General features: G+C 38.3%; 1 pseudogene; it reads right to left on the bottom strand.

Moving 5' to 3' along the window:
* Nucleotides 10,623-11,531, bottom strand: Vmn1r-ps14 (vomeronasal 1 receptor, pseudogene 14; annotated as a pseudogene).

Here is a 27,796-nt window from a genome sequence, read left to right on the forward strand (position 1 = left end):
AGAATCAAAGTAAATGGTGAGAAGCTTGAAGCAATCCCACTAAAATTAGGGACTAGACAAGGCTGTCCACTCTCTCCCTACCTATTCAACATTGTACTTGAAGTCCTAGCGAGAGCAATTAGACAACAAAAGGAGATCAAGGGGATACAAATTGGAAAGGAAGAAGTCAAAATATCACTTTTTGCAGATGATATGATAGTATATAAAAGTGACCCTAAAAATTCCACCAGAGAACTCCTAAGCCTGATAAACAGCTTCAGTGAAGTAGCTGGATATAAAATTGACTCAAACAAGTCAATGACCTTTCTCTACACAAAGGATAAACAGGCTGAGAAAGAAATTAGGGAAACAACACCCTTCTCAATAGCCACAAATAATATAAAATACCTAGGCATGACTCTAACTAAGGAAGTGAAAGATCTGTATGACAAGAACTTCAAGTCTCTGAAGAAAGAAATTAAAGAAGATCTCAGAAGATGGAAAGATCTCCCATGCTCATTGATCAGCAGGATCAATATAGTAAAAATGACTATCTGGCCAAAAGCAATCTACAGATTCAATGCAATCCCCATCAAAATTCCAACTCAATTCTTCAATGAATTAGAAAGGGCAATCGGCAGATTCATCTGGAGTAACAAAAAACCTACGATAGCAAAAACTCTTCTCAAGGATAAAAGAACCTCTGATGGAATCACCATGCCTGACCTAAATCTGTACTACAGAGCAATTGTGATAAAAACTGCATGGTACTTGTATAGCGACAGACAAGTAGACCAATGGAACAGAATTGAAGACCCAGAGATGAACGCAACACCTATAGTCACTTGATCTTTGACAATGGAGCTGAAACCATTTTCAACAAATGGTGCTGGCTCAATTGGCAGTTAGCATTTAATAGAATGCAAATTTACCCATTCTTATCTCCTTTGACAAATCTCAAGTTCAAGTGGATCATGGACCTCCACATAAAACCAGATACACTGCATCTAACAGAAGAGAAAGTGGGAAAGAGCCTTGAGCACATGGGCACAGGGGAAATTTTACTGAACAGAACACCAATGGCTTATGCTCTAAGATCAATAATAGACAAATGGGACCTCATAGAATTGTAAAACTTCTGTAAGGCAAAGGACACTCTCATTAGGACAAAATGGCAACAACCAGGTTGGGAAAAGATCTTTATCAACCCTACATCTGATAGACAGCCATTATCAAATATATTCAAAGAACTCAAGAAGTGAGACTCCGGAGAATCAATTAACCTTATTAAAAAATGAGGTACATAGCTAAACAAAGAATTTTCAACTGAGGAAATGGAATGGCAAAGAAGCACCTAAAGAAATGTTCAACATCCTTAGTCATCAGGGAAATGAAAATCAAAAGGACCCCTGAGATTCCACCTCACACCAGTCAGAATGGTTAAGACAAAAACCTCAGGTGACAGAAAATGCTAGAGAGGGTGTGGAGAAAGAGCAACACTCTTCAATTGTTGGTGAGATTGCAAGCTCTTACAACCACTCTGAAAATCAGTCTGTCATTTCCTCAGAATAGTGGACATTGCACTATCTGAGAACACAGGTATACCACTCCTGGGCATATGCCCCAAAGATGCTCCAACTTGTAAGAAGAACACATGCTCCACTATGTTCATTGCAGCCTTACTTATAATAGTCAGAAGCTGGAAACAACCCAGATATCCTTCAACAACTGAATAAATACAGAAAATTTGGAACATTTACACAATTGAGTACTACTCAGGTATTAAAAATAATGACTTCATGAAATCCTTAGGCAAATGAATGGAACTAGAAAATATCATCCTGAGTGAGGTAACCCAATCTCAAAAGAACAGACATGGTATACACTCACTGATAAGTGGATATTAGCCCAAAAGCTTAGAATACCCAAGATACAATTCATAGACCATATGAAGATGAAGAAGAATGAAGAATGAAGCTCAAGAAATGTCATTCTGTTGCTCCATCTTAGAAGGGGGAACAAAATACAGAGACAAAATGTGGAGTAGAGACTGAAGGAAAGGCCATCCAGAGAGTACCTCACCTGGGGATCTATCACATATAGAGGCACTATCCACAAATCAGACACTATTGTGGATGCCAAGAAGTGCATGTTGACCAGAGTCTGATATAGCTGTCTCCTGAGAGGCTCTGCCAGTGCCTGACATATTCAGAGGTGGATACTCTCAGAAAATACTTTGGACTGAGTCCAAGGTCCACAATGGCAGAGCTAAAGAAAGGACTGAAGAAGCTGAAGGGGTTTGAAATCTCATAGAAGAAATAATAACATGAAGCAAACAGTACTCCCAGAGCTCCCAGGGACTAAACCACGAACCAAAAGTACACATGGAGGAACCCATGGCTCCAGCTGTGTATGTAGCAGAGAATGGCCTTGTTGGACATGAATGGGAGGAGAGTCTCTTGGTCCTGAAAAGGCTTGATGCCCCAGTATAGGGGAATACCAATACAGGGAAGCAGGAGTGAATGGGTTTGTGATCAGGGGCAGGGGGGGATGAGAAGGGGAGTTTTCAGAGGGGAAACCAGGAAATGGGATAATATTTGAAATTTAAATAAAGAAAATATCTAACAAAAAATGAGAGAAGAGGTACTTGGTGCTGTGAATGCTTGATGCCCCAAAGTAGGGGAATGGAAGTGTGGGGAGGCAGGAGTGGTTGAGTCTGTGGGGGAACACCCTCATAGAAGCAGGGGACGAGGGATGAGATAGGGGGTCTTGAGAGGACAGGAAGGGGGATAACATTTGAAATGTAATTAACAAAAATATTCAATTAAAAATACAAGAAAAACCCTTAGAAATGCTCTGAAGTTTCATGAGTTTATCAATTGTTCTTGCAGCTAGAGACATTGTTATTCTGTTCAGTAACCTCTCTCCTGTACCAACGCCTTCAAGGGTATTTCCCCCTTTCTCTTCTATGAGACTCAGTGTATCTGGTTTTATTTTTAGGTCTTTCATCCACTTGGACTTGAAGTTTGTGCAGGTTGATAAGTTTGGATCAATTTTTATTCTTCTACATGTAGACATCCGGCTAGTCAAGCACCATTTGTTGAAGATGCTTTCATTTTTACATTGTATGGTTTTGGCTTTTATATCAAAATAATCAAGACTATAGATGTATGCATTTATTTCTGGGGCTTCAATTTCATTCTATTGCTCAATGTGTCTGTTGCTGTACCAATACCATGCTGTTTTTATTGGCAGCCCACAGATAGGAACATCTTTATCAACCCTACATCTGACAGAGGGCTAATATCCAAAATTTACAAAGAACTCAAGAAGTTAGACACCAGCAACCCAAATAACCAAATTAAAAATGGGGGTTAAGAACTAACAGAATTCTCAACAGCTGAATCTCAAATGGCTGTGAAGCACTAATAGAAATGTTCAATGTCCTTAGTCATCATCAAAATGCAAATTAAAAAAACTTTTAGGTTCCATCTCAAACACCCATCCAAATGGTTAAGATCAAAATGTCAAAATATAGCACATGGTGGTGAGGATATGGAGCAAAGGGAGCACTCTCCCTTTGCTGGTCGAAATGTAAACTTGTACAACCACTTTGGAAAATAATTTGGCAGTTTTTGTCAGAAAACTGGGAATAGTTCTACTTCAAGATCCAGCTATACCATTCCTGGACATACACCCAAAAGATGTTCCACCATCCCACAAGGACAATTGCTCAATTATTTTCATATCAGCCTTATTCATAATAGCCAGAAGTTGGAAAAATCTAGATGTCCCTCACTTGAAAAATGGATAAAGAAAATGTGGTAAACCTACACAATGCAATACTATTCAGCCATTAAAAACCAAGACATCATGAATTTTTCAGGCAAATGGACGGAACTTGAAAATATCATCCAGAGTAAGGTAACCCAGACCCAATAGGAAATGCATGGTATATACTCTTTATAAGTGCATATTAGCCATAAAATACAGGTACCATGATACACTTCATTGACAAAAAGACACTAAAGAAGAAGGACGGTCCAAGCCAGGAAGCTGGAACCTCACTTACAAGGGAGAATAAAATAGTCATAAGAGACAGATGGGATGGGAAGAAGAATTGAAAACTAAGGATCAGGTATTGGAATGACATGAGATATGGCTATTTGGCCTTGAAAATGAATGGAAATCTGTAAAATTTGGAAGGAGTTGGTGCACCTCCAGGACATGATATGACATGGGACAAGAGAGGTGCCCAAGAATCAATGGGGGTGACCTTAACTACGACTCACTACTTTGGGAATGTGGAAGATGAAGGGTACACCTACTGTATACAGACGGGAACACCAATGGAGCTATAGATACACCAACTCACCTACAAAAGTTCAATCCCAAATTTTCCTGTCTACAAGTAATGCAGGCATATGGGAGGGAGTAGTGACTGAGGGAATAGCCAATCTATAACCATACCCTCTAGAGACCCATCCCATAGGCAAGCACCAGTCCCTAATACTATTAATGACACTCTATTATGCTTGCAGACAGGAGCATGATGTCCTCTGAGAGGCTCCACCCAGCAGCTGACCTAAAGACACCCACAACCAAATAGTGGGTGGAGCTTGGGGATTCTTATGGAAGAATTTCATCACTTGAAGGGAATAGAAACTTTACAGGAAGACCAACAGAGTCAATTAACCTGGACCTTTGGGGATCTTACAGTCTGAAACACCAACCAAAGAACATGCACAGGCTGGTCGAGGGCCTCCATTCCTGTATGTAATAAATGTGATGCCTCTCGTGGGTTCGGGACTGCTGGAGTGGGGCTTATCTCAAAAGCTGTTGCATATACGTGGTGAGAGACTAAATCTTTTGGGTTCAGATTCCATCTTAGAGAACTTGACCTAAACTCGAGTTAGCTAGCAAACTGATACCTAGCAACAGTTCCAGTTTACTCCCCATAAAATCTGTACCTTGAGGTTTCAAGTCTGTCCCTGGCACTTCACTTCTTAACAACCACCAGTCAGGAGGGAAACAGAAATTAAGTTTATGCTGTGGCTGCCAGCACCAGCCAATTATGTTAAAATCCATAATAGCCTTGCAGTCAAATGTGTCCCAGCCTAGAAACCCCCTTACTTCTTTGTTTGCCTCTATAAATGCTTTCCTGAAACTAGGCTTGGGGCTCTCCACCTTCCTGTCCTGCTATGCTAGGTTTGACAGGAAGCTCAAGCCTAAGCCTGATTAAAGAGACCCTAATGTGATTGCATCTGAATTGACCTGTTGGTGGTCTTTTGGAGTTAAAGAACATGTTCCAGCACAACACTATCTGATTCACAATGGGGTCCAAAACTCAAGCTGTGTTTATTTCCAGAATCCCAAGATAGGTAATTTAAAAAGTATGTAAGATATTTGTCTTAGAAGATAGTAGGGTCTATGAAAGAAATCATTCTCCCCTCCGAAGTTTCTATAGCCCAGGAACACATTAAGATTACTGCACAATTCTGTGTTCTGAAGTGAACATAGTTTTATAAAGTTTTTAATACATTTATAGAACAAAGGAAAATACAAACCAAGGTAAATTTAAAATGCATTGGTGGGCATTCAAGAGAGGTGGTTACACTGAGACAGGGCAACCTGTTTATAGACCAAAGATGTTATCTGATGATATTGTTAGCTCTTGGATAGGTGGGAGATAAATAGTGCCTAATAGAATTTATGTATTATCATGAGGTGTTAATTTCAATTAACAGCTTCTAAAATGTATCTCTATCTTGCATCATGGGGTGATAGTTTGAATACAGAGTAGGATAAGGAATGGATGTTCCAGAGGCTAAAATAATGTCATGAGTATCTGTTTCTAAAAGTGTCCAGCTTCCCTACAGATCTGAAACTGCAGCCTGTCAACAAGTCTCTGCCAACACAGACTCCTTCCAGGAGATTTTGGTTCACAGCCAGACACAAGCTCTTTTCAGCAATTCTTATTCACAGCAGAAACAGCACATTTGTTCCCTCACTTCCTGAATAAAGGCTATTATGGTTAGAAAGAACAAATGGAGGCCACTGAAGATGCTTCTACCATGAAAAATGTTGAACCCAAACCAATATCACATTCAGAGAAAGATTAGAGAAATCAATGCCAGCATCAAGGATTAAAAAGGTGCAGAGTAAATGGCTACCCCACTTAAGAGTATATATTTTTTGGCCTGTATGGAACACATCTGGAAAATTGCATGGTGGAATATTCATTCATGGAAAATGACACTTCACTGTTATTAACTCAGTGAGAAAGTGACTCCAACTCCAATTGATAAAGCAGATGTGATTTCTTTCCTTGGACTGATTACAGATTACAGATTACCTTCTGATACTTGTAAGCATACAGTGACCTCACAAATGCTTTATAAAAATACTTGCTCATAAGTCTCACTAAAGGCATTTTGTTTTTATTTGGCAATGCAATGAGTAATCCTTACATTTCTACCTCAAACTATATTAATTCTTCAGCCCTATTTCATAAATTCGTTCAAAATGACCTTAACCCCATGCCTCATTTTCAAGATATCATGCTCATCCACTATATTGATGACAATATATTCTTGGATCAGGTAAGCAGAATTTATCAGCCTTTGGGGACTTGATGATAAAAATACCTGCACATTAGAAGATGGGAAAATAATTCCAGGCAAAATTCAAGCAGTTTCTTCCTTAGTGAAATTACTAGGAATCCAGTATTTTGGGAGTTTGTTAAATAAATAAAAAAGATATGCTGGTGCAATAGTGTTACAAAGCTTGTGAGAATAACCAACCAATATCTGACTTGTGTTAAAGCTTGGAGTCCATGGGGTTGAATCCATACCCAGCACTGTTTGGGTTGTCAAGAACATGAAAACTTTATATAGGCCTGTGACCAAGGAGAAAACCTAATTCTAGTGTTCTAGTAAAAGAATGTAGAAATAAAATGACTACTAGTGACATACTTATACATCTAAGTCTCAGTCAGCCATCATCAGAGCTCCCTCCAGCAGAAGACGCAGATAAAAACACAGATTCACAGCTAGAAAACATGAAGAGAGTGGGGAACATTAAGACAGCTAACCATACATGGGAAGTCTCCATCAAATTCTTTATCTCAGTGCACAGGGAACTTTGTGGAAGATGTAGAAAGACTAGAGGAGCCAGAATCGATGGAGAACACCAAGGCAAAATGCTTTCTAAGCACAACCCAGTGGACTCACATATAAACTCAGAGTCAGTGACAGCACGCAGAGGGACTGCAGAGGCTTGTACCCAACAGTGTCCTAGAGCAGACATAGTAGATATACATCCCTTCCATAACTGAGAAGCTATCTCGTTTTGATAGCCACCTGCAATAAAAATTTAGTTTTCTCCAAGAGAGCCTTTCTGGAGAAACTAACTTCTCCTAAGGATAGGCTCCATGCCATGCAGTCATACCCAACACAAAACAAACTTAACAGAGTCTTACTGATCCTTTGCATATATATATATATATATATATATATATATATATATATATGTGTGTGTGTGTGTGTGTGTGTGTGTGTGTGTGTGTGTGTGTGTGTGTGTCTGTTTGTGTATCTTGTGAGATCCCTGCATGAGAACTTGTGTGTTCTCTTTTTAGTTGTTGTGCTTTTGCTTTGGTACCTTTCCTTCTGTGTGTTTTGTCTTATTGTGATTCATTTCATTTGTCTTGTTTATTTTATTGTTATTACTAAGAAGCATGCAACTTTTCTAAAGAGAGAAAGAAATGGTGTCAATTTGAATGGGGTAGGAGGTGAGGAGGAACTGGAAAGATTTAGGGGAGGGGAAACCCTAATTATACTATACAGTATGAAATATTTCCTCAATGAAAAAGGAATAACTTTTAAATGGGGGGATGTATGGTGGTGAACACTTCTAATCCTAGAGCTTGAGAAGCAGAAACAGGAGAAATCCTTGGATCACCAACTTGACACAGGTCACAGAGAGAAAGATGCTCTATTAAGGCAGTAGGTGAATAGCAATGGCAAAACAAATAGAAACAGCAGGTGTCTCCTGGCCTCCATGTGTATACATACATACATACATACTTCATCTGTGCACACACATACATACATGCATACAGGTACACAATGAACACATTTACAATATATGTGTATATCTAAACAATTTTTATTTACTAATAATATTTTAGTACATGTAAATGAAATGAAGTACAAATAAACAGGCACATGATATTTTCATATAAAATTGATTAAGTAATTGTAGTAAAAAACAGTGGGACCCTAAACTCACAGTATTTTTATGGATCCAGAAAAATTATAATTAGGAAATAGAATTAAAGCTACAATAAAATATTTAAGCTATTCTTGGTGAGAGAGAGTAGACTGAAATCTTTTGGAGAGAAAGCTTAGAAAGTCACTATCAGCAAGGGTCTTCTTTGGAGTAAACTCGACAGCAAGGGAATATTCATTTTACAAAGTACAAAGGAGAAAGAGAGATTTCATGTAGAAATATCAACTTATCCTGGGCAATTAACTTAAAAACTTTCTAGTACTTAGCAACAGAAATGTCAAAAATGTATATGAATGTCTATGTGTAATAATGCAAAATTTTTATTAAATCATATGAACAATCCTGCTTTGCTACCTGAAACGTTGAGTTTAATTTTTTTATTAGGAATTTATTTCATTTACATTTCCAATGCTATCCCAAAAGTCCCCCACATGCTCCCTCACCCACTCCCCCACCCACCCACTCCCACTTCTTGGCCCTGTCTTTCCCCTGTACTAAGGCATATAAAGTTTGTATGACCAATGGGCCTCTCTTTCTACTGATGGCCGATTAGGCCATCTTCTGATACATATGCAGCTAGAGACATGAGCTCTGGGGGGGGGGGAGGGGTACTGGGTAGTTCATATTGTTGTTCCACCTATAGGGTTGCAGATCCCTTTAGCCCCTTGGTTACTCTCTAGCTCCTCCATTGGGGGCCCTGTGATCCATCCAATAGCTGACTGTGAGCATACACTTCTGTGTTTGCTAGGCCTCAGCATAGTCTCACAAGAGACAGATATATCTGGGTCATTTCAGCAAAATATTGCTAGTGTATGCAATGGTGTCAGCGTTTGGAAGTTGATTATGGGATGGATCCCCAGATATGGCAGTCTCTAGATGGTCCATCCTTTTGTCTCAGCTCCCAACTGTGTTTCTGTAACTCCTTCCATGGGTGTTTTCTTCCCAATTCTAAGAAGGGGCAAAGTATCCACACTTTGGTCTTCGTTCTTCTTGAGTTTCATGTGTTTAGCAAATTGTATCTTATATCTTGGGTATTCTACGTTTCTGAGCTAATATCCACTTATCAGTGAGTACATATCATTTGAGTTCTTTTGTGATTGGGTTACCTCACTCAGGATGATGCCCTCCAGGTCCATCTATTTGCCTAGGAATTCCATAAATTCATTCTTTTTAATAACCGAGTAGTACTCCATTGTGTAAATGTATCACATCTTCTGTGTCCATTCTTCTGTTGAGGGGCATCTGGGTTCTTTCCAGCTTCTGGCTATTATAAATAAGGCTGCTATGAACATAGTGGAGCTTATGTCCTTCTTACCGGGTGGAACATCTTCTGGATATATGCCCAGGAGAGGTATTGCGGGATCCTCCAGGAGTACTATGTCCAATTTTCTGAGGAACAACAACATACCCAAACTTATGGGACACATTGAAAGAATTTCTAAGAGGAAAAGTAGCTCTGAGTGCCCCCCAAAAGAAACTAGAGAGAGCACACACTAGCAGCTTGACACCACACCTAAAAGCTCTAGAACAAAAGGAAGCAAATTCACTCAAGAGTAGTAGATGGCAGGAAATAATCAGACTCAGGGGTAAAATCAACCTAGTGGAAACAAGAAGAACTATTGAAAGAATCAACCAAAGGAGGAGCTGGTTCTTTGAGAAAATCAACAAGATAGATAAACCCTTAGCTAGACTCATTAGAGGGCACAGGGACAACATCCTAATTAACAAAATCAGAAATAAAAAGGGAGACATAACAACAGACCCTGAAGAAATCCAAAACACCATCAGATGCTTCTACAAAAGGCTATACTCAACAAAACTTGAATTTAATTTTTAAGGAACTTCATTGATTCATTCATTCATTCACTTAAATGTCAACCAGGTGCCCTCTCACAGGCTTCCATCTCACTTCCCTTATATTTTCTCATCTGAGACGGTGCCCTACACCGTTGTATTACCCCACTTGGGCACATAAAGTTTCTGCAAGGTTAGGTGCATCCTCTCCAGCTGAGAATAGAAAGGCAGTTCTGTTGGGAATGGATTCCATGACAGACAGCAGCTTTAGGAACAGGCACAACTTGGGGGAAATCCACATAGAGACTGGGTTGTACATCTGCTATATATGTACTTGGGACATTAAAGTTTTAAAGAAACTGTATTTTAGAAAAAAATAATTGGTGCTTTACAGAATGATTCCTTATAGCCATCTATAAGTCCAATTTCAGTGAGTGTCATGGCATCTTTTCATCTCTATGGGTAGCAGGAATGCACACATAGATACATGCTGGCACAACACTCACATGTATAAAAAAATAAATTAGTAGGTTTTTAAAGAAATAAAAAAATCGTTTCAAAAAAAACTCTGGTGGTGCTTTAAGTGCACGTGTTTCAGCATAACTATTATTCTGTTATCAGAACTGATTTGTACCAAAGGACTAATTGTGGGAAAGGCATACATCACAAACTTCTGAACCCTCAGGATGACTGGGTCATACATCCACAACAGGACTGATATAGATGAGATGATGAAGTCCACCCAGTACATGACCACAAAGAAAATAACCAGCAGCAAGATAGCCTGAGTGGCTCTTTTCTCAGGGGAAGCTCTCAGGTTGTTGATGCTATGAAGATGCTTGCATTGCCTCTGATGTCTGCACAAAATAATCACCATGTATGTACTTGTGATCAGCATGACTCCTACAAGAAACACATCTCTGGAGATTGACACTGTTAACATCAATCCCCTGATGATATAGTTCATGGGGAAAAGTGTGCCAGAATTCAGTGACCTGCATCTGGTTAGTCTCACTCACATTAGTAAAACCACGAACATAAAAGAACCAGTTACTACTGTAGGACAAATTGAAAGACCAAATACACAAGAAAACATAGATCATGTATTTTTTTAGTTTTTGTTTAAACTTTGCCAACATTGAGGTACTGGGACTGATAGTGACAGCCTGGAACACACTCAGGAGGCAAGTAGTACAGATAGAGAGGCCTCTTGTCACTCTGCTTATGTAAAATGTTGCCTTACATATGAAGTCATTATCAATATTCAGCGATGCAAATATGTCTGTAATCAACAGGTCCCCTCCAGTGAGGAATATCATCATGTGAATAAAGGTGAGTTGACAGGAAATCAAGTCCGTGGGTTTAAGTCTGTTACCTATGAGTATGAAAATATAGAAACAAAGAAGAAACATATTGGCTAAGCCTCCAAGTCCAGCTTGGAAATAAAGGACATTCTTGAATGCAAACATAAGTGAAACTTGGATTCATCTTAAGAGCATGGTGGATGTTCATTTCAAATATCTGAAAAAAATAGAGTATAAATCAAGCTGTGATACACTTGATAAGACTATACTCATTTTATTTTCCTTACTAGTTGAAAATTGCCTTGTCTCGTTAACATTTTATATTCCAGATTTTACATCATAGCCTGCATTTTATATGCTTTCCATGTATCTCCTATACACATACAATATTATAGACAATAAATACATTCACACATACATAATTCATAGTTTGTGAGCTTTTATTAACCTTGATTCTCACACCTTAGAAATCCAATCCTGTTGATTTATATTGCCTCATTTCATACTTAACATACAAAACAGTCATGGTGAGCACAGAACATTAATCACATTGTACACCTGAATAAACTTATGTTGATTTGGAAAATAATTACAAAAGGTATCAAAAATATTGAGGAGAGCTCATAATTTTACTGAGCTATATTTTATAACCATCCACATTATAACTTATAATTCTAATGAAAGCATGGTGCAAATTCATGATAATCCTATCATTTTAATTATCAAATTTCTTCCTAAATTCATCTCTGTTTATGTTCCATTTCCAAAGAAATCTAATATGAATTTAAGACTAGATACATTTGAAGACCAGTAGTGTACTTTCTACATGATATAACCATAAATTATCATTATAAATATTCATAGGTGGCACCCAATTGAGTTCCCATCCCATCACCTTTTATGGCACTGAACCTCAGGTTTAAAAAAACTAACTCCCAGTTTCCATGGCAAATGCTGTTTTTATTTTGTTTTTGAAGAGAATGGAAAATAAACAGAATGGTAAATTATGGCTTTTCAGCAATTCATGTTGATATTTTACCTAACAACCTTTCTTCTGTATTTATCTCCCTCCACTCTCTATGGAGTCCCCCCCATTCCTATTTTCCTGTTAAGATATTTGTACTGTGCAATTCTGCTTTCTATTGCTCCCACCCCCAACCCTCTCCTGGCAATGGTTTTGTTTTCCTTTCCTGGTTTCTGTAGTTATGACATTTTCACACCTGAAGACGTAGCATTTGGAGCCTCCAACAAGAGGTACCAAGTTACATTCAGAGAACCATTATTTTCCAAACATTATGACAAACATGCACTTGCTGAAGATGACCTGATTGTGATGCATCTGGAAATTTTTTGTTTAAAACAGATTCCTTCCCATGCAATGGAAAACAAAGTCCCCAGTGTTATTAATATGTCATCAGCACCCACATATGTTCAATAGTTTCACTCAACAGTCTTACCTTTAGTGCCCATAATTTTTATTTGGGTGGTTACCAGGATCATTTTATTATGAAATTAAATTACTTTGTATTTTATAGTCAGTTTGTGAGAAGGAAATAGAATAAACTTCCCTGGCTCAGATTCTTGTGAGAAGCCTAATTATATTTTCAACTTTATTAGTATAGTCACACACACACACACACACACACACACACACATATATATATATATATATATTCATATGTAGAACATAGTGCCTGAGACCATTCCTAAGTATATTTGAACTTACCAGACTGGAAAAACACTGATAAACATTAAATTAGTTAATATTTGTTTTATACCCTTGTTTAAATTTTATATAAATAAAGACATACAGTCAGTTACCTTAAGAAAAGCAGTCAGAGAAAATACAAATTACAATTTAAATGTACCTTAATATGTACACCTGCACACCAATAAACGTCTGTGCTCTGTTTTTAACCCTATGATATATCCCAGGTATTTTGATACAGGGATGGAAAAGTAACACAGTTGACCATACCTAGGTCTAACCATTATCTTAAAATCATCAGAGCACGTTTACAAGAGAATCCTCTGTCAGATATGTATATTGGAAAGTTGAAACTGGAGCTATATTTTAAATATATATCAGCGTACAGTCATTGTAAAAAGTGATGGGCTTGTTGAAATTTTCATTTAGTATATGATACCCATTTATCATCTTCATGCTATGAGACTTTCCTGTCTCTATTCACCCTTCTGCTGGGCTCTGCTCTCTTCCCAATACTCACTTTTACTGTCACATATAAAGTAAGAAATTATATTAAGTAAAATCCATGTTGTTATTAACTATTACACTGATATTTTATGCCTGAAAGCATCTCTTTTATTTGCTTATGATATAATATAACTCAAAAATAAAATTCTAAGCAGAGACTTCTCTAGTCATTTATTACAGAATCATTCTAACACCTACTTACAGCTCTTACTATAATAAAGAGAAAAAGAAACACTCACCCACCTGGGTCTTTGAAAGACATCTAGGCAGAATGAGACCAGAGGAAGTAGTTATATGGAAGAAATGTCATTAGTTCATCTCCCTCTACACCCATACTTTTCATGTCATCTGGAGAAGGCAGTTTTGACTTTATGGTTGTTAGAAAGTGGCACCATCAAATGGAAAAGTGAACTTCCCTAATTCCAGGAGAACAGTGGAGTAGAAACAGCTGAGCTCAGGGTTCCCCAGGTGTGAGCTGTTCTCTCTATACATTAGCTGTGTGTGTGTATTAATTGATGAGTCCTTGTGAACTGTAAAACTAAAAACAATAATATTCCATTTAAAGTAAGTAGAAAAACATTTTACATTCCCCAAACTATTCATCCAGCTTCCAAAACATTCATGACACCCTCCATATGTGCTTGACAGTGGCTTCATGGATTCACCTAAAAAATAACATCTCCTTTGCTAAAATAATAAAAATGTTACCTCCAGCAAACATACTTGGGGAAAGCAATTTTTCTTAGAAAGGAAAAAGACAGGAGGTAATATAACTCTATCAGCAGAAATAAGGCTGTTGGGATAAAAATGTGGTTACTTGGTAGAGTACATAGAAGTATTGAGTATGTAGGACACCATGAAATACATCAAAATTTGAAATTATAGTCACAGGCCAGAGGGCAAAGAGAAGTCAATGTCAAAGATGTCTTTGCAACTGGGATGTGGAGCAGTCAGAGGGTGGATGGGGAGGGGGATGGAATATGGATTGTAAAAAATAAATTAAATTTTTTTAAAAAGGAAGAGTGCAAATATGTACGTATTTATCACAATACAAAAAAGCCAACTAAAAATGGATGAAAGTGCTCAATGTAAGGCCAGAAACACAGAACATGAGAGAATAAAACGTTGATAATACCCATGAACTCTCTGTGCCTGGAAAAGCACTTTCATAATAGAACACTGCTTACACAGGTACTAAGAACAGCAATTAATTAATGGGATCTTGAACTAAAAATCTTCAACATGGAACAACCATATTCATTCATGGGACAACACATATTATCAATGAAATAAGATAACTTTACCAACTGAACATCTAGTATATGTCTTGTCCTAGGGTTTTTATGCAGTGATAAAACATGATAAACAAAAACTAAGTTGTGGAGGAAAGAGATTATTTAACTTATACTTCCACATTTCTTTTTATCACCAAAGAAGTCAGGACAGTAATTTTCACAGGACAGGATCCTAGAGGCAGGAGCTGATGCAAAACAGCATGGAGGGGTGATACTTACTGTCTTACTTCCTCTGGCTTCTATCACCTCTTTTGTATAGGACCTAGTATCACCAGCCCAGGGATGGCACCACCCCAAATTGGCTGGGCCTTCTGCCATTGATTGAGAAAACTGGGAAAATCCTTTACTCAATATGATTGATCTCCTAGAGACATTTCCTCAACTGAGGCCCCTTGCTTTTTGATGACTGTAGCTTCTGTCAAGTTGACAGAAAATAAGCCAGCACAAGAGCTAGTATACAGAACATATAAAGAACTTAAAATATTGACATCAAGCAAACAAATAATTCAATTTAAAAGTGGAGTAGAAACTTAAGCAGAAAATTTTCAAAAGAGGAAACTCGAATGGCTTAGAAACATTAAAAACGTTCAAATGCACTTATTTTCAGTACAATGCAACTTAAAGCTACTTTAAGATTTACCCTGATTCCTGACAGAATGGCCAACATGAGTAATAGCAATGGCACCACAGACAGGCAAAGATGTGGATTAAGAACACTCATGTGTTGCTCTTGGTAGTACAAACTTATTCATTCACTATGGAATCAGTGTGGTGGTTTCTCAGGATTTTGGGAATAGATCTAGTTCAAGACACAGCTATGCCACTATTAGTCCCAGAGGACACTCAATCTACTACAGGACTGCTTATTTATAAATATTTGGATACTGGAAAAAATCCTAGATTTCCCTAAACAGATAAATGAGTAAAGATGAATGAGTAAGCAGATGCATGAGGGAAATGTAGCATATGAAGTGGAAATTTCTGGTTCCGCTGGAAACTCAGTTGTGTCATGTGATATTCTTCTGGAAACAGGCTTATGTAAGGTTGTTTTGCTGAGAACAGACACATGATGTTTTTCTTGGAGCTTTCTGGTGAAAGAGCATGTAATGGTTCATTTGAATGGATGCTTAAGATGAAATGTGATGTTTGGAAAGAGTATATGTATAGCCCAGTGGACAATGGATTATGCTCTTGCATTCATTTGCCTTGCTTACTTCACTGATTTTTGTTTGTTGTGACTTCATAGAGAGAAACACACCAAAGTCTGGTGATAATCCAGCTGCTTCTTGCTGCTTCTGCAGACTCAGGCAGACTGGTGGGGCCTGGTCTTTTCTTCTGGATTGAGCTACTACTACGATTCATTTTTAGTGATGTGAAATGGACTGGACTGCTGACAGTGAAAATTGGTTCTATCCCAAAGAACTATCTTTAAGCATGTTCAAATCCCAGTTTCTTATTAACTTTTTTTCCTCTGCCTCTGGTGGGTGGTAGTCTAGAAGGGAGGCTGAAGCATTAAAGAACCATAATTAAAGTAGGTTTTGAAATCTCTAAGCCTTCAGGTATCTGTCAATATTGCTTAGGTATAATGGGTGACCCTACTTCTAAAGTATTAGAGGAATAAACAGGTTTTAGATGGGCTAACAATGTTATATTAGGACATTGGCAAAATTGCAGCTACTGTTGCTGGGTGCTCTTTTGCCTTGTTCCTCCTGGAGGGTTGTTTGTTTGCTTGTTTGGTTTGGTTTATAGTCTTCATGAATACCATTTTGAAAAAATATTCAGGGGAAAGATGAAAATTCAGAAGGATCCCTCAATTACCTTGTGTTAGAGAGAAAAATTGAAAAGCTGGTTATGCACTTAGAGAGTTTACAGATAGATAAAGTTCAGAAAGTAAAATGAGCCAATTGGAGGTGAACAACAGGGTTCATACTTGGAGTCTGAGACTGGAAATTTACCACATGATGAAAGAGGGAAGCAAAGTATGCTGGAAGAAAAACTGCTAACCCACCCTGATCCACATACTTTTATTGCCATGTGAGGTTCCATTGTCTCAGTGAGACAAGGGGCTTTGTAGAGCAAGAGGAGGTAAAGGGACGTTGGGTATGTGTTTAGCCAAGTGCTTCATCTGAATAGTTGCTTGGGTGTATATAGGTACCTCCATTCTTTCCAGTGTTTGTGTAGCTTTTGCCTGCTAATGGTAGTGGTCATGTTTATAATGAGCTGACATAGCATCCAGTAGAAATGACAGATTTATAGCATTTTAAAGAGGCCATTATAGTATACGGCTTGCATTCTCCATTTGTTAAAGAAATGTTAAGTAAATGGGCTACACAGCACGGAGTTTCCCAAGAATGGAATGGGTTGTCATCTGCACTCGAAGGTAGACAATATTTGTCAGGGAATTAAGTCAGAAAAATAGAACAGCATAATTTAGCAAGGGGGAATAAATGTTACTAAAGAACAACTGCTCAGTGAAGGGCATTATGCTGATTTACAAGAACAAATCAGATTTATAATGTCATAATTGAAATATGTTATGTTGTGAGTGTACAATGTGATATGACTGAGAAGCCAGGTGGGGTTGGGGGATCCATCTCATTTATTAATGTAATACAAGGTCTTGCAAAAGCCTTTACGGACTTCTTACAGAGACTGGGTTCATTCGTAAATACAGTGATATCAGACTCTGAAACTGGATAGTCATTGATAAAAACTTTGGGACTTGAAAATGAAAATGCAGAATGTAAGAGAGAAATCAGAGCATTGAAAGCACGAGGAGCCCTGATAGATGGATGGATAAAAGAGACAACTGGTCTTGGTTCTCAGGAGCATAATGCCACCATCATGGGGCAACTTGTAGCTAGAACTTTTATGAATCGAAGTGACAGATGCTTCAATTTTGATGACTTTGGACATTTCCATAGATATTATATGGCTAGTAGATTCAGAGGACAAAAGAGAAGGCATATTGACTGTGGAGAATATGGTATTCTTATAAGAAAACAAGCAGGTTGTTGCTGCAATGTAGCACAAAGGCATTCAGGGTATTGCAGGAACTGTGGAAATAGCAAACATTGGTCAAAGGATTACAGGTCCAAGAGAAACATACAAGGTAACATCTTGCCATTGGGAAATGAACAAAAGAGCCTGTCAGCTCAAGGTCCTGCAGCAAACAATATGAGCCATCCTCCTTTGGTCAGCCTGAAGGTACCAAGTGGGCATGAAAATCAAAACTAAGTATTTCTGATTTTATACATACTACAAAAGGAAGTGCAGACTTGTTTCATGGTCTTATACCTTAAGGGATAGTAGGAATAATCTTGGGAGGAAGTGGATTAACTTCTATTATTTAATGTATATCTACATGTAGGACATCATGATAACAAGAAAGAAATAAAAATAATAGCATATGTAAAAAAAGATGCAAATTGATATAGGGGATAGAATTGCTGAGCTATTGTTTCTGTACATCAAGGGCAAGACTCTCAAGTAGAAAAAAAAAACAGGACTTTTGGAGTACTGGAAAACATGTGCTCTAGGAATCAATGATTAATGACCAGCTATCCAAATTAATGCTAGAAACACAGTACCTGAAGTTAGTATACTTTCCTAAAATTCTTGGAATCTAGATTGGCCACTTCACAAATTTTACATACATCTTATTGGAACTGGTAAATTATCATGAATAAGAAAAAGTACCTGATAGATTAGCTCTATGGGACCAGAAGGGCAAATAGGAAAGTTGATACCTTATGTGGCAGACATAGACATACATTTATGGGGAAGGGATCTTTTACAACAATGGGGTTTTCAAAATAATCCTGAGATTCCAAGAACAGTAAATGAAAAAAATTAGGGTTGATATGATAAATGCTCTTGATATTTTATGTATTGAAGGTATTGATATTGGTAATTTATAACAATTGCATGCTGTCCCCAAAATACAAACACAGGACATCATAGAGATTGTGTTTCCAAAATTTTAAAAGGACCCACTGCTGACATACCAGCAGCCTTGCCCCTAAAATTGTTATCAAACCTATATGGTGACAGCAGGGGCTCATAACAAACAAAAAATTGCAGGCACTTGAACTACTGGTAAAAGAAGAGAGGGAGGGTCAACATATAGTATAGTCCACCATCCTATTGAATTCTGCTGTGTTTGTTGTAAAAAAAAAAAAAGAAATCGGGAAAATGGAGTATAATCATGAGTTTAAAAGAAGTTAATAGAGGTATTCAACCAACGACTTCTTTACAGCCTAGACTTTCTTTATCTACTTTGTTACCAAGATCCTGGCGTATAATAATAATCGACTTGAAAGACTGCATTTTTTTATAGTACCTTTGCATGAGTGTGATAGGGAAAGGTTTGCTTTCTCTAAAAAAAGAGTTGTCCAATAAAAAGATACTACTAGCAGGTACAACCACAGGGAACATTTAATTGTCTAACTTTATATCAATATTTTGTGTAACAACCATTAGAAATAATTGTTAAGAAATTACCTTACTTTATTATCATTATATGAGTGACATTTTGCCAGCTGATTCTGATAAATATGTTTTAGAGAATATGCTTAAGGAAATACAAAGTATTCTGCCATGATGGAAGTCATAAAAAAAATACAAAGAGATTCACTGAGTTAATTAGGTTTTTAAATCAGTTCACAAATATTTGACCAGGAAATGTATATATCAGTAGGAACCAATTGAAAACTCTTAACGATTTTCAAAAATTAATGGGAGATATTAAATGGCTGAGGACTACCTTTGGATTAGGTCCAAATGAGTTAAGCAATTTGTTTCAATCAATACAAGGAGATTCAAATTTATCTCCTTAATGTATCTAATAGTTTAAGCAGTAAAAGTGCAATTTCCTGTAGACCAAAGACTGAAAGATGCATATGTAGTTAGTGTTGATCCTAAATTTGATTATATTTTGGTCATTTTGCCTTCAATTCATAATACTTTTGAGCTCATTATGCAAAGGGAAGACATTATGGAATGGATTTTCTTAGTTCATACACAATGTAAACATAAAGACATTTATAAAAGACTTATTAATTAATTATATAAGGCAGAATAAGTCTATGTCAATTGTCAGGAAAAGATCCTGCCAAAATTGTAGTACTTCTTACTAATTCTGACACTATGCCATTATGGTTTATTATTGAAGATTGGCAAAGAGCTTCTAGTAACTATTTGGGAGCAATTCATAACAAATGTCTGCAAAACCAACCTATACAGTTTATAAAATGAACTAAATGGATTCTTCCACATATAGTAAAGATAACACCAATTCGAGAGGCACCAGCATTTTATACAGATGCAAACAAGATGTGTATGGCTGGATAAAAGTCAGACAAAACAGGAAAGGTGATAAAAAGTCCATCTACCTCAGTTCAAAAAATCAGAATTGTATGCAATCCTTATGATATTACTATTTTATCCTGAATAAGTTAGTATAATTACTGATTCTTTATATGCAGAAAGTTGTTTTGCATATAGAAGCTGCTGATTTTTTTCTGATTATTCAGAATTAACTTTTAGTTTGTACAATTTCAACAGGCTATCCAATGTAGAAACTCTTATTTTTATTTTACTCTACTTGGTCTCATACAGGTTTACCAGTTCCATTAGTACAAAGAAATGAGCAAATTGACTAATTGCTAATGTGAAATGTGTTAGGAGCCTCTACATTTCATAAGAAACCTCATGTTAATGGAAAAGGCTTGAAGAAAAAAATTCTATCACTTGGGAAGAAGCCACAGATATAATTTTTAAAAAATGATCTACATATTCTCTATACTACTAAAGTTTGTTACCTGCTGGTTAAAACCCTATGGGTACCAAAAGAAATAATATCAGGCTGCTAGATGTTTTTCATTTTGCAGAATTTGGAATAGAAAAATTTTCGAAAATAATATACACCATACCATTGATTTGTACTCTGGGCTACAATGGACAAATGCTTTAAGTTCTGAAAAGACTGACTGTGTAATTACACATATTGGAAATATGGCAATTATGAGGATACCTGCACAAATTAAGAATGATAATGCTTCAACATAATAATAAGATAATAATAATAATCATAATAAAATGAAGCACTTCTTTTCTAAAATCCTAAGATATATAATTAAGCTATCATCTTAGAAGTTTGCAGCAGTGATGAAAGAAATAGCTTTTACCTCAAAAGTGCTTAAAGCCCAAGAATACAGGTAGAAATTACTCCAAAATTCTCTCTTCCAGTGTGGAAGCAGTCTTATAAACTTTTTATATTTTTACAGAACAAAGAAAACTATCAGACAAGGCAAATTTAAAATGCATTGGTAGTCATGTTAGAGCAGCGGGAACACTGAGAAAGGGGAAGCTTGTTTTTTGTCTCAAGATATTATCTGATGACATTCTTAGCTCTCAGATTGGTGATGGCTAGAGTTCTGCTAACTTAATAGCTTCTAATAGTCATATTTATCATCATAGGAGTTCAATTTAAATAAATGGCCTCTAAAATATTTTTTTCTATCTAGTATCATGAAATGTTCATTTAGATACAGTGTGGGTAAAGGAAAACTTGTTCCGGAGGCTAAAATTGTCCTGAGATAATGTTATAAATCTCTCTGATCCTACAAAATCTCTTCACACTACTGAAATTCCAATCTGTGCACAAGCCTCTCTAAACACAGACTCTTTACAAGGATTTTTAGTTTTACAGAAAGACACAGCCTCTTTTCAAGAATTGTCATTCAGAGCACAATCCCACATTCATAACCTCACCTGTTTGTGAGAACTATTATGTTTGGAAAGCACAAATGGAAGCCAGTGGAGTTGCTCTTTCCAGGGAAAATAGAGAACCCCAAACAATACAGCATTCCCAGAGGGACTACAGAAGTCTATGCCACCCTAAAGGATTAAAAAGATTCAGAGGTAATTGTTTGTACCACATCTCTCTCTATTCTTTGGCCTATATAGAAAACAGATCCAGAAGTCCATGGTGGAGCATTCATTCACGGAAAATGACGGTTGACTTTGGTGAACCTAGTGAATAAGTGATGTAAAAGGTACTTTAAAATTATATTTATGAACTCTATTAGTTATTATTTTGACCCAGCCACCCTGTATAAATAGAGGAAACATCCTATGGACTTTTAAATAAGCTTTAGTTAATTATTGGGCAAATTTTCCCTAATCCATTTTCTCTAAGCTAGACTGCTAATTCCCCAGCTACACTCCCAAAGTACTTTCCCTTGGGTGTCATTTCTGCTCAATCAGTCTGTCCTCAGGGGACATTTCATTGTGCCATGTGATCCTGGTGCACCATGTGTAATGGAGAACTTCTGTACTCTCTCTTCTTTCTCCTCCCTCCTTCCCTATTCTCCTTCTTCTTCTGTCTCACCTCTTTTCTCCTTCTGGACCTACCTGCAATCTTCAATCCACTAACTAAAATCTTGCCAACCTTTCTATTCTCTACAATAATTGCCTGTAACCAATTTTATTTAACCAATAACTTTAAATTTGAGAGTAAGGTTTACATAACAAAGGCTACTGTACTTGAGAATTTGGTTCTCAAGGGAAAACAGATCTTGGGATGCAGAATTTAGCACATGTATACACAGCAGAGCCAGAGCAACCACCAACAGTGTGACTTCAATCATACTTTTTATATCAGATTGATTTGTTTACTTGAGCAGATTAACCTAACTTTAATATCTGTAAGCAGATGATGACCTCAAAAATGCTTTTTAAAAATATTTGTTCATCAATAAAAGAACTTCAGGACAAATCAGCATTCCTGACCTCAAGCTCTACTACAGAGCAAGAGTGACAAAAACTGCAAGGTATTGGTACCCAGAAAGAAAGTCACATTCCTTTGGAGACTTGATATTTTTTTAAATAAAAATGCCAAAACCATAAAATTGAAAAAAGAAAACATCTTCAACAGATGGTTCTGGTCTAACTTGATCTCTTCATGTAAAAGAATGCAATAGAATCATATTTATCACCCTGCACAAAACTCAAGCCCAAGTGGAACTGTGGAGAGCTGTGCCGCGAGCAATCGCCATTATAAGATGGCGCTGGATTCCACTGTGCCTAACTAGTAAACAAGCCTTGTGCGCAAGTGCGAGAGTGAACTCACTCCTAGTCACTGCCCATCTTGCTGCGTAGTAATGAGGTGATGGGTGAGCAACAAATCAGGAGCTGACACACCACATCAGGTGCTGAAACGCCACGCTGAGTGCTATATAAGCAGCACCATTTTCCGGGGTCTGGGTCTTCTCTCCTTAAGAAGCAATAAAGCTTGCCACAGAAGAATCCAGTTGTCCAAGTGTGTTCTTGCCGGTGAGAATGATAGCTCGGGACAAGTGGTGCTGAGAAACCCGGGAACTGCATACCATTACCGGCGCAAGGGAGATCCCCCATTCGCGGGCCTGTTCAGAACTGTGGAACACGTAAGGCTCTGTAAGGTATGTTTGGTCTTGAAATTTCTCCAGTGTTAGAGGCCTTTTTGTATGTTTTCACGGGGCTCATTCTTTTTCTTTTGATCACCTACTGCTTCCACCACTGGAACTGCTGACTGGTTCTCAGTCTCAGTCAGGCACGGTTAGATAACAGGGCAGCAAGCCGTATGGGAACTTCCCACTCCGTAGTGACCACCTTACGGTCGGTCTTGAGGCAGTGTGGCCTAAAAATCGCCACTAAGACAATAGAGGGTTTTGTTAAAGAGATCGCATAGCGCCACGGTATGCTTGCTCAGGGTCATTAACTATCGCCTCTTGGGAGAAACTGAAAGGAGATCTAGTTAGGGAACAACAGAACGGCAAACTTAAAGCAGGGACCATGCCGTTGTGGAAACTGGTAAGATCGTGCTTAACAGACGAGGATTGTCAGCAAATGGTTGAGGTGGGGCAGAGGATACTGGAGGAGGTTCAAGACAGTCTATCAGAGACAGAGCGGGGAGAGAGACTAAGAGTTGAAACGAAACAAGGTGCACTGAAGAATAAAGGCCTTTCCACGAGCCTTGAGCCCGAGGAAAAGAGAAATGAGGGGGAAAATGCCCTGGGAGAGCTTAGAAAAAGTAATGGAAAGGGAGAGAAGAAGAGAGATCGAGCTGGGGAGGCACATAAGGGAAGGAGCCTCTATCCTCCATTAGACGAGTTCAAGGCACTAGCTGTTAGTAGCTCAGAATCGGATAAGGAACTTAGCTCCTCTGAGGAAACAGACTTAGAGGAAGAAGCGGCTCGCTATGAGGGAGAAAGATACCAGCCAGATGAAGGACGAGCTAATCAGTCACAGAATAAGACAGAAGCAGCTAGAGACAACTGTCAGTTTGCTGCACGGTCTCCGGGCCCTCGACCTCTGGGTCCTAGTGCACCTCCGCCCTATGTGCAAAGGTATAATTCAGACTCATTCATTCCAAAAGTGGAGCAGATAGGCATTCTATACCAGTTTGCCCAGTTGGGTTGTGAAAGAAAATTGGGTGCTCTGTGTATTACCAGTGTCCAATATGAAAATTTTACACGTGCAGTCATTCTGTCTAGACAGCTCTCCTTGTATCTTGCAGGAAATTGGTCCGAGGGGTTCGATGAGACTCTTGAGGCCCTGAGGGTGGCAGTTTTAAGGATCAACTCGAAGCGAGTGGACCTGTCATTGACAGAGGGCCTCTCCTCCTGAATTTCATATGCATTTTCTTATTTTAAGGAATGGGTGGGGGTAGGTTTATTTGGTACTGCCATCTGCTCTGGACTTGTGTTCATGCTCTGGTTGGTTTGCAATCTCAGAGCCCAACAAACATATGACAAGGTCGTGATAGCTCAAGCACTTGCTGCCATAGAGCAAGGGGCCTCCCCTGAAATTTGGCTATCTATGCTCAAGAATTAGTCGGCATTTGTCATTTTTTGGCTGGCCTCTTTTGTAGAGTTTGCCCTAGGTCATTTAGTAGTTACTGTCACATAGCACTGAGGTATCCAGGGATGGGCAACTTTCCTCATGCACAGATTAATCTAAGACACAGGGCCCGGTGACATTAGGGTTACCCTATGACGGGAAAGGCTGTGACATTAGAGGAACGACCTAAGACAGGAGCCACAGCAGATGGACATAATTACACAGACCTAGTCCAGCCTCATTTTAATAAAACAAAAAGGGGGAGATGTGGAGAGCCATGCCATGAGCAATCGTCATTATAAGATGGTGCTGGCTTCTGCTGTGCCTAACTAGTAAACAAGCCTTGTGCGCAAGTGCGAGAGTGAACTCATGCCTAGTCACTGTCCATCTTGCATCGTAGTAATGAGGTGATGGGCGAGCAACAAATCAGGAGCTGACCTGCCACATCAGGTGCTGAAATGCCACGCTGAGGGCTATATAAGCAGCAACATTTTCTGGGGTCTGGGTCTTCCCTCCTTAAGAAGCAATAAAGCTTGCCACAAAAGAATCCGGTTGTCCGAGTGTGTTCTTGCCAGCAAGAACGATAGCTCAGGACATGGAACAAGGACCTCAAGATAAAAGCAAATACACCAAATCTAACAGAAGAGAAATTGGAAAATAACTTTGAACACATTGTTACACATTCTTGAACATAACAACAATGGCTCGGGCTCTAAGATCGACAATTGATAAATGGAACCTTGTGAAACTGCAAAGTTTCAGTAAGGTAAAGGGCACTGTAAATAGGACAAAAAGATAGTCTACAGATTGGGAAAGAACCTATATCTGACAGAGGACTAATTTGAACAATTCACAAGGAACTCAAGAAGTTAAACACCAACAACCTAAATAACCCAATTTTAAAATGGGGCATAGAGCTACAGAGAATTCTCAACAAAGAAATCTTGAATGGCTGAGAAGTACTTAAAGAAATGTTCAACGTTCTAACGTTCTTAGTCATCATTGATACACAAATTACATAAATCTCAGATTTTTTTAGTTTAATTTTTTATTTATGTTCCACTTGTTGCACCCTTCAATATCCCTTCCTATAGTTCCTCATCCCATTCCTCCTCCTTATTGCCTCTGAGAGGCTGCACTTCTCTCCACCAGGTCTACTTCTTCCTTGGGGCCTCAAGGCTCTCAAGGATTCAGCACATCATCTCCCACTGAGCCCAGAGAAGGTAGACATCTACCAGGGGCCTGGGACCAGCCAGTGTATGTTGTATGCTACTGGTAGTTAGCTCAGTCTCTGGGAGGTTCATTGAGACTGCTGGTTTTCCTATAGAGTCACACTCCCATTTTCAGCTTCCTCAGTCCTTCCCCTACCAAAGGGGTCAATGATTAGTTGTAAATACATGCTTCTGTCTCACTCTCTGAGGACAGTCATGCCAGGCTCCTCTTGTAAGCACATTATAGCACAGTAGTGTCAGGCCTTGCCTGTCCCTACTCCCTGCCATGAGATGGATCCAAAGTTGACCCAGCCATTGGAACTCCTTTCCTTCTGTCTCTGCTCTATTTTTGTCCCTCCAGTTCTTTTAGACAGGAGCAATTCTGGGTCAGACATTTTGACTGTAGGTTAGTAACCCTGTCCCACCACTTGAGGCTCCATCTATTAGAGGTAGACTTTTTGAGTTCTCTGTCACCAGTGTTGGTCATTTTGGCTAAGGTCATCCCAAATGAGTCCTGAGAGTGTCTTACCTCCTGGTCTCTGGTACTGTCTAGAGGGTGCCCCTTCCTCACACTCCTGGAGGCTGCTGATTTTCCTCACCTTCTCTTAACCATCTAGGCTTCTCTCCTGTCCACTCCTCCCATATCCTTTCCTGTTTTACTTTTACTTTCCCCCTCTCCTCTCTCACTTAGTTTTTATCCTCCATCTGCCTCCTGTGAATATTTTATTCCCCCATCTAGGTGTGGTTAAAGCTTCCTCACTTGGGCATTTCTGCTTCTTACATTTCTTATGGTATGTAGATTTTACACTATGTATTCTATGGTTTTTGCTAATATCCACTTAACAGTGAGCACATACCATGAATGCCCTTTTGTTATGAGTTACCTCACTTAGGATGTTATTTTCTAGTTCCATCCATTTGCCTGTTAAATCCATGATGTCCTCATTTTTTAGCCGAATAGTGTTCTATTGTGTTAATGAGTCACATTTTCTGCATCCATTCTTCAGTTGAGGGGGCATCTGGATTAATTCCAGCTCCTGGCTATTTCAAATAAGGCTGCTATGAACATGGTACAGCATGTGTCCTTGTTACATAGTGGGGCATCTTATGGGTATATGTCCAAGAGTGGTGTAGCTGGCACTTCAGGCAGAACTATTTCCAATTTTCCAATGAAACACCAGATTGATGTTGATTTCCAAAGTGGTTGTCTCAGTTTGCCATTGCACCAACAATGGTGGGATGTTCCTCTATTTCTACATCCTTGCTATCATGTGCTTTCACTTGAGTTTTTGATCTTAGACATACTGATTGGTGTCAGGTGGAATTTGGGGTCATTTTGATTTTTATTGCTTTGATAACTGAGGATTTTTAATATTTCAAGTGCTTCTCAGCCGTTCAAAAATCTTCTGTTGTGAATTCTGTTTAGCTCTGTATCCCATTTTTAAAGGGCTTATTTGGGTTTTTGGAAGTTGACTTCTTGCGTTCTTTATATATTTTGGATATTGGTCCTCTGATGAAGTATTAGTGAAGTGTTTTCCTCAATCTGTAGTTTTCTGATTTGTCATAGTCACTGTATCTTTTGCCTTACAGGAGCTGTTCAGTTTCAGGAGGTTTCCATTTGTCAATGGTTGATCTTTGAGCCTGAGGAATTGTTGTCAGTTCATGAAATATCCCCTGTGCCAATGTGTTTTAATCTCTTTTCTACTTTTTTTTTCATTAGATTCAGTGTATTTGATATTATGTAGAGGTCCTTAATCCACTTGAATGTGAGCATTGTGCAAGGTTATAAATATGGATCTATTTTCACTCTACTACATACTGACCACT

Source organism: Mus musculus, chromosome 6 (genome assembly GCF_000001635.26).
Source record: "Mus musculus strain C57BL/6J chromosome 6, GRCm38.p6 C57BL/6J".
In the NCBI taxonomy this organism is placed as follows: domain Eukaryota; kingdom Metazoa; phylum Chordata; class Mammalia; order Rodentia; family Muridae; genus Mus; species Mus musculus.